Below are 14,396 nucleotides of genomic sequence, written 5' to 3'. Positions count from 1 at the left end.
AATGCTACTTTCGTGTGTGCTCTAAAGCTCCAACTCCTTAAGTCAACCGATTATAACGGCATCTCTGTTTATTTAATGAGTCTCTAGTGCTCGTGATTCAGGATGAAACTTGAAAATATGAACCCTAAACAAGCCCCAAAAGGCAGATTTCACAAAAGAATGCAAGTTTATTATTATTTCAAATTATTCCATAGGCTTGGCTTCTGCTGACCGAATATTTTAAGGCCAGTGACATTAGTTTAATCAGTATTCCAAGCACCAAAACCCACCTTCTCTGTTCTAAGTTCTGTTCTTCCACACCATCCACACTGCACAGCTTGAAAACGGCACTCAAGGCAAACACAACAAATGTGAATTTACAATCAAAAGGCAGCCTGAAGCCCTTCACTGGCATAGTCAAGCTTTATTTATAGCTGAACAGATAGTGTCAAAAAAACTACAAATTAAACATGCAACTCTAAGAGGAAAAATGATGATGCATTTTATTCTATCATGATAAAGTACCAAAGAACCTCTGGTGTTCAGAAGTTGTTAATACTTGCAATGTATACAGACACTGATTAATGCCGTTATCTCCCCACATTCCAGTCCCTCCAGCCAAAACGATGGGGTCCCACTGCAAGAAGTGCACAGTCACTAATCGTGAGCACACATTAAACCATTCATTGGTCTGCAACTGCCTGCTTTCAGGTTAAGAAACAAAACCTGCTTTTAAATAGAACATTAATTGGAGCACATTTCAGAGTTCAGGAATGTATGACCTTCAAACTACTCTGAGGATGTATTTCCGTCATTTAAGTCCACAATATGCCATTTGTCTTCCCATAACATTTATTAGGAAAATCAGCCTGAATTGGCCATATACGCTTCATTAGGGGAAAAAAAAAATCCATCATGCACCCTGTTTTCATACTTTTACTTTTTTAATTATTTTTTATTTCAGCTTTTATTCTACCCTCTGACCTCCTTCCTATATGTAACTGTAGAATGTGGATATTTGGGTGGAAGTAACATATCCGTAGAGAGTACATGCAGTATCTGCTTTACATATGTTAGCTCTGACCATAGAGAAAACATTTAACTAAGCCACTCAACTCCTCTGCCGGGAAAGTTCTATCCAAATGCAAAAGCTGGATCCAACTACCTGGCACTCGCCTGACATGACTGCAACGCAGATGTCTCCGCAAGCCAGAGACGGAGGATCCATTCCCATCGAAAGCATCCCCGAGATTCCTCACTCCAGTCACTCAGGACTTGGGGAATTAAAAAAAACACTAACCACAAAACAAACCCCACCTTAACGACCCTACACAAAAACCCCGTACAATCAAAAACTTGAGACTTCCTCCATTGATCGTTATCCCGTTTTTCCTAATACTGGGCAAGAGAATATCTTACTGGCAACAGGAGAGGGGGGAAAAAAAGGCTTTTCTCCCCAAACCTGAGACAGCTGAGAGGACATTTAAACTCTAATTGCTCTTAGATTCAAACACAGGTTCGCATCCTATACTCAGGTGATGTCTTTAGGATCTAACCAGTCACGCACATCCGCTTGCTTCCTCACCGACAACCAACCTGACTCCTCCACTTGTGCAATGCGCATTACTCACAGGAAAGCCTTGGCAGAGGCAGGCCAACATATGTTAATTACTGGGTTGCATTATAATAGGTCTAACATTTTGTTTCCCATCTAGGGTTTTAAAATAAATGGATGGAAACAACAGTCTCTTTGGATACAAAAGTGTGTATTTTTGTATCTCGGGCTAAAAATACGCTACATTAAAAAACACAAATAGATCAACTGCCAGAGAATTCCTGCCTCTTCAGTGTTTCTTTTGGGGGTTTATCCTTATTAAACAAAGAAGCCAGGCCGTCTTTAAGGGAGGTTCACGGATGCGCATTCATCTTTCACCTCCTACAAATTATCCTTAAGTCGGGTGCAAGAGCGAAAAGGGGAGCTTGACTCCTCAGTCTTTTGGTTCTTCTACCAAAGAAGTTGGCTACCGGTTTCTACAGCAAAATAAAGCACAAATTCATCAACACCAAGGAGCACAAAGAGAGCAAAGATGTACTTAAAAATGTATTTTTCATATAACAGGAGATAGGTATTATGTTTCTTCATTTTCTGATTTAATACGCTGGGATCCTGCTAGGACAGATGCTGGCAACATTACAAGTAGTTTTGATTTACACGTCTCTATTGCGAACGAGCCTCTGAAGGCCATAGCTGCAACTTCAAACAAAGGACTCGGACTCCACACTGACAGGCCGTTTCTTTCTGGGTGACCAAATCTGAAGTTTTAAAATCGATTTTCAAATCGCGTGACACCATAAATCTGCCAGAAACATCAGAAGTTCCACTGCAATTTTCAAAACACTGATATTCAAAAAACAGGCACTGGCACAAAACTTTCACAAGAGGCTTCAAAAGAAGTTCATGCATTGAATACATAATTTATACAGGCATTTAGGATGCAAAACCTTTTAGGTACAGTGAAAACATTGCCTCAGAATTTTTGTTTTTCATAATATATAAACAGTGCTGTGCCGAGGCGGTGCTGGTCCCTGCTCCGAAGGCTCAGTGCCAGCGAGGAGCAGATGGTGCCCAACAAGGAAGCCACCATGCCGTCGTCGTCACCATGGCAGAGCCCAGGCACCGCACAACAGCCCATCGACTGCTTCACTCCTCATTTCGACTCATTAATGTGTTTACCTGCATATGCCTAGTCCTCCCAGCTACAGGGCAAACAGACATGAGAGGTGTACTACACGTACTGGTCCACGGTGGCAGAGGGCTTGCGAGGACCCACCACCGTATGAGCCACTGGCTCTGCTCCGGGCTAGCCAAGAGGAAATATGTCCAACTCTTCCAAGCAGATGCTTGACATATCAATCAGTTAACAAAAGAAACTTCAGGGGATGAATCCTAAATTTCACATATTTTTTCTATTTATTTAGAGACAAAACGACCTTGATATTTCACTTAAGGATAAGACAAGCACAGTCCTGAATTTAAGTTGCCCATCTGCTTCCCCCAACCAATCCCTCCAACCCCAGCTCTGAAGCCTCCAGCAGCCGCCTCCTCCTCCTCCTCCACTCCCCTGCAGACCCCACACCTCCCCGGCACCTGTCAAATGAACACTCTACAAAAAGCAATCTGCCAACAACACAGGTAGGATAAAACTGACCGCAAATATTTTCAGAACCCATTTGAATCAAAAAGGGTCTGAACCAGTACCCACCCACAGCACTATCCTTTGCAAAGCCTCTGCGGCAAGAGCCACAGCGCTGCCAGAGCCCGCGCAGCGCCGAGCACCATCTGGTCTGCGCCTCGGGGGGCCTCTCTGCTCTTCTCAACCCGAACGGCTCCTGTCGGTGCCACCGGCAGTGGTGCCCATCGCCTCCACACTCCCCGCCGCACAGACATCAGGGGACATGGCAATTTCACGAGAATGTTTTAAAAGTATTTGTGTCCTGTTGTGGATTCCTTCTGAAGGATAAACAGGCTCCAAAAGGTCTTCCCTTTATTTGTAATTCATACCCAAGCACTACTCAGTACACAAGGTTTGGTCTTGAAGGCAAGCATTTGTACCGCTCAGACAAGTCCGAGTATGACATCTTTCATGGAATCATAGGTCGGAACAGACCTCCAAGATCATCAAGCCCAACCATACACCCTACACCACCATGCCTACTAAACCATATTCCAAGTGCCACATCTACACATTTTTTGAACACCCCCAGGGATGGTGACTCCACCACCTCCCTGGGCAGCCTGTTTCAATGCCTGACCACTCTTTCAGTAAAGAAATTTTTCCTAATATCTAATCTAAACCTCCCCTGACACAACTTGAGGACATTGTCTCTCATCCTGTCGCTAGTTACCTGGGAGCAGAGACCAACACCCGCCTCACTACAGCCTCCTTCCAGGAGTGTGTAAGCTGTATCTCTGTTAAACATCAGGGTTAAGTATTTCTTATTAACAAACATTTCAAAGGTTCCCCAGATTTACCCTGCTCTGTCACTTGCTGGTCACTAGCAGCTGCTGTCAACGGTTTTACTTCTCCTCTGGTAAAGAATAACAAGGCCGACCAAAACAGTGACTCCTGAGTTACACATAAACAAGCGGGTGCCCGCGGCAGAGGTGGGACTTTGTTTATCTGGGTTTGGAAGCCCTCCCGGGTACCCACCTTCCCACGCAACCCCAGTACCCCCACAGCTGCAGAGCCCTGAGCTGCTGGGCCACAGAGCCCCCCCAGTTTCTCGTCCCAGTCCCACCCCAAGGCAGTGGGGAGGGTGAAAGCCAGGGGCCTTTGCCCCAAGGGGTCCCTGTAGCAGCCTGAATAGCTGCGGCAGAGGTAGGTTCAGAGCCAGCGCCGCAGCCTGAGCAAAGCCGAGGACAGACGACCGGGAAGGGACACACCACCCGCATGATTACACCGTCAAAAAGCTGCAGGAAGGTAACTTGAGCCCAAATGTTTTAACTCGCAAGACTGCTTTAACTGAGCCTTCGAAGCATCCACTGGTGACCCAAAATAACTTCTCCTTACATAATACTGTTATGATTTTAATGCGCAAGATGTCAAGAGTTTTACAGTGCCAAAAGCCAAAGCTATGCGTTCAGCTGGAAAGCTAGCAGGCTCCCATGTCTAATGGTATCAAACTCCAGCTGGACTGCAACCTAATACTTCTTAAAGCAGCAATGTAAATTTTGGGAGAAGTCTCATACTTGAGAGGAGGACAGGAAAAGATTGAAGTACAGTTCCCGAAACAAATCCCTTTAAAGGAGGACTGACAGCTGCTTTAAGTTTCGCCAGGTGAGATGTATCAGAGTAGACCTCTCAGAAGCAAGGAGGGACTTGTGAATGGGGTGAAGCTAAACACTAGTTTGTCAAGAAACAGCCATGTGAGTTCAACCCATGTTGCGTTCATGTTTTCAGTCCCGGAACCGCTGCCTGCATTTCCACACGTGTACCCCCTCCAACTCAGTGGCTCGATTTTCTGTGAAATACAGAGGGCAGCTACATTTCGGTGGCAAGGCGGGACTCCATGGTTTTGTACAGCACCCGAAGGACAGTGAATCGAAGACGCCGACAGTCAGGATCCTAAGAGCGTTTGCAGGACGGCAGTTCACTGGCCTGGAGTCTTTTCAGACCAATCATTCCAGTCTTTAAAAAAAAAAAAATACTGTATAATGAAATGCAAAGTCCACCAACCTGTGCTAAGTAGAGGAGGGAAGAAGAGCTCTCTGAAAATGCTTGGGGGAAGCATTGGGTTGCCCTAAGGGAGGCCGTCATAAGCTGTACAGCAGCTGTAAACCAGTTAACTTCTGTGATCCCGCTGCCGGGAAAAGGGTTGTAAGAGCATTAAACAAACAGAGAATTTACAAGAAGGACGCAGAGAGATTGGGTAGACTGCCTGACAACCACATCACTCTTCTTCCCCTCAGCAAACCTGCGGGATAATAAACCCTTCCCTCTTTCGTATATAGATAGATACATAAACAAACTGCTCTTCCGAGAATTCAGTGTCAACAAAAGTCTCTAAAACTGCTTTTTAAAGCTTTTCTCCTGCTTTTCTTTGAGGGGGAGGGAGATATTCCTAGATCAACAGAAGATCCATTTGGTTATGCTGTAAAGCAAAAAAGGGACAGCACTCGTTTTCAAACCACTCTAGCTGCAGGAACTTGCATTTTTCATAGAATCATAGGTTGGAACACATCTCCAAGATCATCAAGGCCAACCATCCACCCAACACCACCATTCCTACTAAACCATACCCCAAGTGCCATATCTACACGGTTTTTAAACACCCCCAGGGACAGCGACTCCACCACCTCCCTGAGCAGCCTGTTTCAATGCCTGACCGCTCCTTCTGTGAAGAAATTTTTCCTAATATTCAATCTAAACCTCCCCTGATACAAGTTAAGGCCATTGCCTCTCGTCTTATCGCTAGTTACCTGGGAGAAGAGACCAGCACCTGCCTCAGCACAACCTCCTTTCAGGTTGTAGAGAGCAATAAGGTCCCCCCTCAGCCTCCTCTTCTCCAGACTGAACAGCCCCAGCTCCCTCAGCCGCTCCTCAGACTTGTTCTGCAGACCCCAACATATTTTAAGCAGAAACATTCTCTAAGCAAGTTTTCCTATTGAAAAGGCTTTTTTGCAATTTACAACAGCCAAAATCTTAGAGATACATGCAATGCTAATGAAGACTAAGGTTTATGTTAAGAAATACCTTACATATCATTGCTTTCCTTTCAAACCATCTATGGGCCATCTGGCTGCACAAGCAGCAGCACTGCTCAAACCAGGCACGGGGCAGCAGGATGGCGGGCTGGTGAGCTCCTCGTGCTTCCTTGAGAAAGCAGCTGTATTTGGAGGGGTGGGGGTCCTGCAACTGAAGACAGGAGCCTTTCCTCACTATCACTCTACTCTTCTGTGTATGTGTGTCCCACACCCCCATCACACTCTCACACCTCTAAAGTAACCAAAGGCAGATGGTAACCTTTGAACTGGAGGACACACACCTACCAGGTGGACAACAACCCAGGCCATGCCCAAGAGAACAGTGCAGGGGAAGGGTCTGAGCTTCAGTGAGATCCTAAACAAAAGTCGCAAGAAACTTGATGAGCTTAAGATGATTTCTACCTTTGGTGAGGTAGAAATCACTATCAGACCCCTGAAGACCAGTGTGAGACCAGGCAATTCCCAGGGAAGTCCAATTTCAAGCCCCCTCAGACGCCGGTTGCCCAGCAGTAAGTCAGCGTCAGCACTGCCCTGCACTGCTGCCCCATCCCACCATGCCCTTCTTTACACAGTAAGCCTGTATTCCATCAGTTTATCTGGTTTTGGAAGGGGTGTTCAAAAACAAGAGAGGAAGAGAAACCTGCTCTTTAGAATTTACTGATGGAGATGAGGGAGGTGTGTATTTCAGGGCAGCCTAAAAGGCTCTGCTGTTCTCAGAGGGAATCAGGAATACAGCCAAGAAACAGGCAGATATTTATCAAGGGAACTGTTTTTGCTACTAAATGGCCAACTGAAGCCCCTACTATTCTGTCATATATCTATGTCACTCCAGCCCCAATAAATAAACCCTTCTGATTAGTTATGAGACTGTCTAGAAATCTCCAAGAGACGGATACCATTCCTTTGCCAGCCAGTCAGTCACTGCAGCTCTGCAGTCTCGAATAATAAAAAATTAAGTAAAAAAAAAAAAAATCTAAAGACAACACAAACTTGTTGTCAACATATTTCTTTTGCTCCTCAAGCATATATGTTTTTATCTAATCAGCAAAGATGGTAAACGATCTTTTACAGGTGAAGAGCTGCAATACAAGTGGGACAGAGTGTATCCACGTTTGTACGTTAGATCAACCAGTTAACTAGAGAGTACTAACACTGCCCTGACCAGCTAGGCTTCTAAAATAAGTCACCAAAAAGGTTTACCAGTTACCAGCTACAGAGTTTATAACATGCGAACAAGAAAGATTTCAAGACAACCAAACGAAGGTGACAACCAACTGCCATGCTGGTTTGGCACGATGCTATCAGATGCACAAAGTCATGGCTTTCACTCTCGTGCCACCTTTGACGACACATACGTATTATCTGTAGGTTAGAGATGTTCCCGTTTCCAAAGTCAGACCCAGAGGAGTGCTGCTTTTCTCTGGTGTGGCGGGGGGCGGGGGGAAGGCTTACAGCAACCACAGCCTCTCAGCGCTCACAGCCAGAACTGACTACCACGCACTGGAATACGGCTCTACAGGGAGAGGACAACACCACTACCTATGGATCAGGCAGCCAGGGGATCGCCTGGGTAGGTCTCATGGGGCTGGAGAGACCTATGAGAGACCTATGTCTTAGCAGGAGGACACCGGTTTTGTAAATCAGCTCTCCACCATCCACTGACATACACACAGTCAGTCAGGAAAAAGGGAAAAAATATAAATCAAATAAACAATAAATAATAGGGGCAATCTAAATCCACAGTTTTAGGATATTTCCACAGGTTTGAGCGCTGTGCAAATTAACGGGTTGTGAGTGATTTCTTCTCCTCCCTCCCCCTGTGTTGAGCCAACAGCCTTCCTGCTCCTCTGTGGGAATCAATTCAAAGCTGCTCTGCAGACTCCAAACAAATGCTGGATCACCAACCAAGGGATACACTTCCCACATTTGTCTTCATGGAATGTTCACGTTATAGCTTGTATGTGACTACCTCAATATTAACACCCTAGACAAAATACAAACCAGCTCAATTTATTGACGTGTCTATGGGAAGGACAGAAATCTCTTTTCAAGTGTAGATATTTCATTAGATCCTAAACCTTATTTAAAAAAGCATCAACCATTACCCCATCCTCACTGGAAGGGTCTGCATTTGGCTGCTCCAGGAGTACAAATTACTTCTATCCTACAGGTCCAAAAAGTGTAAGCAATTGAAGGAAACTACAGGTGGCCTGGCTCAAACGATCAGCTATGTGGGCCTTCAGAAGGGCAGGTTCTTTTAAGAATGAGTCATCCCCTGTGGAGCAATTTCATTTCTGTTGACACTCGCAGGAGAAATTAAATGGAAAGTGATTTTATCTGCCTCAGAACAACTTTCCTTCTTTCCTACCAGATACACAGTACCCACATATATTTGCCCAGCTCCACAAAGCTAAGGGTAGTGGCACTGTACTGAAGCCAGCAAGGCTCACCTTTGCAAGAACGTAAACTTCAGCGTATCTTAAACTATTAGAACCAAAAATAACACGGAACAACTGTAAGACCACCTCCTACTCTTCTAATACGCTACTGCCTCCAACAGTCGAGCTGTGGAGGTCCATTACAACCCACTGCCTGGGCATTTCTCTTGCAGCCTACACCACCTTTAAATACTCTCACGTTAACCAAGGTGAACGCTAATGACCATGCGAAACCCAATGGAAATGAGGAAACTGAGAATTGCTACATCAGAAGTTTCTGCTTTTAGAACAAGAAGCAGGGGAAAAATAATCAATACGACAAAGCAATATTTCAATTTGCAAACCTTTTGTTTTTAAGCCAAGGACACCATTTTAAAGCAGAAGTGATTTCTAATACCACTGACAGCCTCAACTTTTCATCAGCAAGAAAGCTTATGCACTCCTGAACTCAGCGAAAGGAAAACATACAATATGTGAGCAGGAGGTGTATGACTGCCCATCTGCAATGGTCCGTATCGACACGCTGCTCACAGGGCTTTCCCATAAAACACACCCAAATGGAGAAATAGCGCTTGTGCTCCTCTTCCCACCACAATCAGTTGGCAAGAACGAGCATAAACCAACTCCAAACTCTTCAGCAGTACTCATGCTGCTTTGCTGTAACACAGGACAGGATTTCACAAAAATTAGTCTAACTAGGAATGAACAAATCGGCCAATTGCGGAGTGGTCAAATTTGCTCTCGCAGGCATGAACTGCAGTCCTACTTGTTTATGAGAACCAGGCTTCCCAGGTAAAGCTGTAACCAGCCCAGCTACCCCCTGAGCAGCCTCTGCACACCCACGCTGTCAGGGCAGCATGGCAGGCACCCCCAGCTCCTGGCCAGCCGCTGCGTCCATTCCTCACAGTCACATTATCTGCTGGGCGGCTGGGAACAGGCTCCATCCCCCGAAGCCCATCAGCAACGCTGCAGAAGGCAAAAGGAATTCTAGCTTTGTTTCCTTGCCGGGATCTAATTTTCTTCCTTTTCAGGAGAGAAACCAAGCTTTCCCGGCTGCTAGCACAAACATCAAGTTGCTAAAAAACAGCCAACGTTGTCTCCAACTATAGTATCAGTGATGTAACTGCCATCCGCGAGGGCTTGTTGTTTCACGGGAGTTTTTTTAATCAACAAAACTTTTGGAGCCTATAAAATAGCAGAAGAAATTTGGGGTAAAGGGCAAGCAACTCCCAAGAAAAGTTATGAATGGGAACACGCTACAAAGCCTCCTCTCCTTTCCATCCCTCAAAACCGCTGCCGACAAGGACAAATCCTTCCAATGATGCAGAAACTGGTCCATCATCTTTTATGGGTTTCTTAAAATATTCTGAAACCAGAAGTGTATGCCGCATTAAGATCTCCATTTTATTTCATCTCAGACAGCAAAAAACACTCTCTGTATATATACACAACAACTCACTTTTCTGCAACAAAGTTTTCATTGATCCTTTGCCCCAGACTCAATTATTGTTCCTAATCATGATCAACGTTTATTTAAGGTACTGTGGACCATAAACAATGTAAACAATAAAAGCATCTGTCCATGTTGACGTGTCATTGGCAGGTTAGATACCTGTATCGACTGGTCCCGAGGGCATTCTTTTCAAATTCTGAAAGCCCAAAGTAAATGTAAATTACAATTTACAGAATAATCTTTAAATCAGCCACCTTTGGAGGTAGTGTTATCTTGAGCAGATAAAAATCAATCTGTCAATTACATCCCAGGAAATTTTTTCATCGTTTTAAAACGTAATCCTAAAGACACTTTTTTTTTTTTAAAAAAAAAAAGGCAAGTTTTTTTTCTTTTAATGTGGGACGTTCTGCAAAATTCCTGGGGGAAAAATAGTCTCCCTGTAATTTGGCAATTATAGACAGACATGTAAAAAAGTAGAAATCCAGACATTTTTAAGACAACGTTTGAAAAGTAAAGAGAAGAAAGGTCCTTGACTGTGGAATATTTAGAGCTTTTCAATCATGTTTTCCACTGCCTCATTTTAAAAAGAAGCGGCCTCTTCTTCCTTCTCCTCCTCCTCCCCCCCCACCCCAAACTCCGAGGAAAACAGCCACCGAACGCGCTCCGCTAGCCCCAAAGTCACACGTGCTCCCTTGCAGATCCTGCTCTCAATGTGCCTTTTGTCTGACGGCTGGTGTTTCAACATCCTCAACTCGAACAGAAAAAGGTCAGAGCCAGTCTTCTGGCGTTCGCGGACCTGCACCAGGCCCCGTCGCGGGAAGATTGATGCCGTAGTGCATTTCCCCCAGTCGAGAGACGGAAGCGGAGGTTTGAATCCGAGACCGACTATGTATGTTTGCAGGATCCCGATTCTCCCAAAGGCCGTCGGCGGTGGTTGGCTTTGCTATATTCCTCCGCGAAACTTTTCTGCTGGTGCTGGCAACGCTTTCGAGCTAGAGTCCTGCCACCGTGCCACATTATTGCCCCAGTATCGCAAGCCAAACTGGTTCCCACCAGTAAACTGGTTCTAGCTGCACATCCCAGTGCAGCGCTTTTCCTTTTTATCTTCTCTCCCCCTCCCCTCTCCTGGTTTTGCTTCACCTCCCTGTTACCCCGGGTGCCCTTACGCCTGCCGCCCTCGCTCCCCTGCCCGGGGAGGAGAGCCCGCACCATCCACCTCCCAGCACGCAAGGCCAAGGTCCATCTTGCAGCTCGGGAGAAGCTGTTGCTAAAGATTCCTTAAAAGCTTTGGCACTTCCAGCCGGTTGGAACTACTCAACCAGAGCTGGGAGCCAAAGCTCTGCCACTGCATTTAATGGGCTTTTTGCCCTTTTTAAATTTTATAAGCCCATCGCCTCTCTGATGCGCGTGGTTTTATTCAGAGCCCTAAATGGCCATTTCATATTTAAAAGCAAGCTCGCATAGGTAGCACCCTAAAACTACCCGGGGTCATTCATCTCCCCCCTGCTCTCCTGCTGTCTCTTAGGAAACCTTTGATAGAGCATTTGTTCAGGCTGCCAAGTTAAATCCTCTTCTCTCATGTCAACGCGTTGGGGGGGGGGGGCAAAAAAGCAGCCAGCACACCAGCTTCGCCCAGGCCAATGGAGAAAACCAATTCCTCCAGCACTACAGAGCCATTAAGCTCTTCGCAGATTATTAACTGAAGCACAAATATTTTTTATATATATATATATATTTATATATACACCGTGCACAAGCAGAGCTCATCCGCAAATTGGCTCTCCAGCAGCGATAACCTGCGTGCCCGGTCTGCCATCGCTTGTGCAGCTGCCGGCGGTGCTCGGCGGGACCCCTTAACCCCCCCGCCCCCCAGCTGCTCGGGGGGATCCCCCCCCCACCCCGACAAAAGGCGTCTCGCCACGACGCGGGGGTCACGCCGGGCACCGCCGCCTTTCACCTTCGATCAACCTGGTAATGGAGTAACGGGGGAGGGCAGAAAACTCGAGACCCCCTCCCCCCCCCCCCGCAAGCCAACTCCACGCGTGCGAAAACAAAAAGTTTCCAGGCTAAAAAAAACCCGATTGTAGGAACAACTCCCTCGCCACCGAGCTCAGCCCTGCGCGCCATCCCGAGCGGCACCGGGGGGGGGGGGGGGGGTGTGTGTGTGTAGAAGCGTGGCTGGATGGCTCCTATTTTTATGTTTACATTCCTGAAGTGTCTTTTAACCGACTGCCACCCCCCCACACCCCATCAGCCGCCCCTCTTTCCCAGCTCCCCTCGCACAAAGGCGGGTGGCCGGCCCCCCCCCCCACCTCCCCGCCCCGACCCTCTGCCCCGCCGGCTTCCTGGACAGATGCACCGGGGAAGGAGGGGGAGGGGGGGGCTGCTCCTTCCTCCCGCCCTGCCAGAGAGGCCCCGGTCCCAACCGGCTCTCCAAACCCAGACGCCAGGGATTTACACTCGGGAAAGCTCTCCCGGAGCCCGCAAAACAACTGCCGGCTCCCCCCCAGCCGAGCCGCACCCCCCTTTGGTTACCTCCGCCCGCCCCCCGTCACCAGCCAGCCCCGGGCCGGAGGTCCCCCCGCCGCCCCCCGGGAAGGGCAGGCCCCGGGCAGAGCCCCCTCCCCGCCGCCGGGCCCGACTCCGCCGCTCCCCGCCGGGGACACCCTGCCCCTTTAAGAACTCCCCGCACATTTTTCCTCCCCTCGCACAATCAATATCCAATTTTTGATTAATTTTTTTTTTTTTTTTTTTAAACACACACCTCCCCCCCCCCCCCCCCCCCCGTTTCCCCAGCGCTGCCGCTCCATTGTTTCCGCTCCCGTGCCCGGGCAGCGGGGAGGTGCGAGCGGGGAGCGCAGACCGACGCCAAACTTACCTACGGATCGCCGAGCAGCCTTCCAGCAGTGAGACAACACGGAAGGAGGCGGCGGGGGGGGGGATAAAAAAAAATTAAAAAAAAAAATCCCTCTCTCCCCAACTGATTTGCAGCTCTACTCTGGTATTTTTAAATACACACAAAAAAAAAAAATTTATTATTATTATTATTCCCCCCGCTTCCTTCTCCCCCCCCGCGCTTTCTTATCGCTGTTTCTCCCCCCCCCCTTTATTTTTTCCCCTCCTCTTTCCCGCCCCCCCCCCCGTGCCCGCAGACGGTGGAACGGAGCTCGGCGTTCGGGGGTGAGTAAGTGAATCAACTCGCGGGGAGCACGGCAAGTTGAAGTGTCAGATTACATTGGCTATTCTATTACCGACGGGCCACGCTCGGCGGCTGCCGGCAAAATCTGTCCCAGATTCCCCTCCGAAAGGGAGCTGCCTCCTTGCAGGGGTCTGCTTTCTCTCGCCCTCTCCCCCCCCCGAACGCCCCCCCCCCACCCCCCCGCTCCCCAAACCACGCAAAGTTCGAAAAAAAAATATCTGAAGATATGAGTTAAAACACAAATATTGCCTTGCGACGCGGTTTAAGGCGGGGATTCTCGGTTCAGCCCTCCCGGGCGCTCGGAAACCCACTCTGGAAACCGAAAGCGGGGGGAGCACACCCCCCCCCCGCATTTCTGCTTCATTACACGGCGGGGAATCACCCCAGACCCAACCCGGAGCGTGCGGTGCCCCCATCCCCACAGGAGGGATTTGTCACGGGGGGGGAGGGGGGGGGGGCGGGGGGTGATCGCACGGGAACGGCCGAGGCATTTCCCCCCCCCCCCCGTTATCCCCAGCGCCCGCACCTCCGCCACCCAGCTTCCCCCGAGGGTCCCCGCCGATGAACACCTCCCCCCCCCACAGGGCTGATGGTTTAGGGTTGTTTTTTCCCCCCCCTTTCTCAGGAAATCCAGCCCGATTTCCAGGGAGAAAATAACCAGGAACCGTCCTCGTCTGACGAGCGCCGATCAGCTAAAATAATAAAAAAAAATAAAATAAAAACACCAAACCCAAGTCCCTCGGCTTCCCTTCCCCTTGATAAAACACTTCCAGGACAATCAATATTTTATGATGAGCTGTTAATAAGCCTAATACATTCATCCCTGCTCCGACGGGGCTTGTTAGATTATGCAATTAAGATAAGCAATTTAAACACGGCACCGTGCGAGCTCCTCGCTGGCCGCGTTCGTCTGGGCGGGGGGGGCAGAACGAGCCGGACTTTAAAGCGATGTCGGATGACTCGGGGAATGGGGGCAGGATATTTTTATTTATTTTTATTATTTTTTTTTTAATTATTTTTATTATTATTTTTAAATGCTCCGCGCCGGTAACCCCTGCTTCG

At 47.9% G+C, this 14,396-nt stretch overlaps 1 protein-coding gene across 5 annotated transcripts in view; it reads right to left on the bottom strand.

Moving 5' to 3' along the window:
* Nucleotides 1-13,159, bottom strand: part of ZMIZ1 (zinc finger MIZ-type containing 1) — a 363,339-nt gene extending 350,180 nt beyond the window's left edge. For 2 of the 5 annotated variants that reach the window (XR_012764244.1, XM_075422952.1), the window contains exon 1: nucleotides 13,014-13,158. The gene's annotated coding sequence lies outside the window, so the exon portion shown is untranslated. Of the gene's footprint in view, nucleotides 1-13,013 lie in introns of all 5 variants that reach the window. The other 3 variants (XM_075422953.1, XM_075422955.1, XM_075422954.1) reach the window with 2 other exon arrangements.
* Between the last annotated feature and the right edge of the window lie 1,237 nt (nucleotides 13,160-14,396).

This window comes from Opisthocomus hoazin, chromosome 6 (assembly GCF_030867145.1).
Source record: "Opisthocomus hoazin isolate bOpiHoa1 chromosome 6, bOpiHoa1.hap1, whole genome shotgun sequence".
Taxonomy (NCBI): domain Eukaryota; kingdom Metazoa; phylum Chordata; class Aves; order Opisthocomiformes; family Opisthocomidae; genus Opisthocomus; species Opisthocomus hoazin.
Note: the sequence above shows the minus strand (reverse complement) of the source record. Positions and strands in the feature narration are given on the sequence as shown.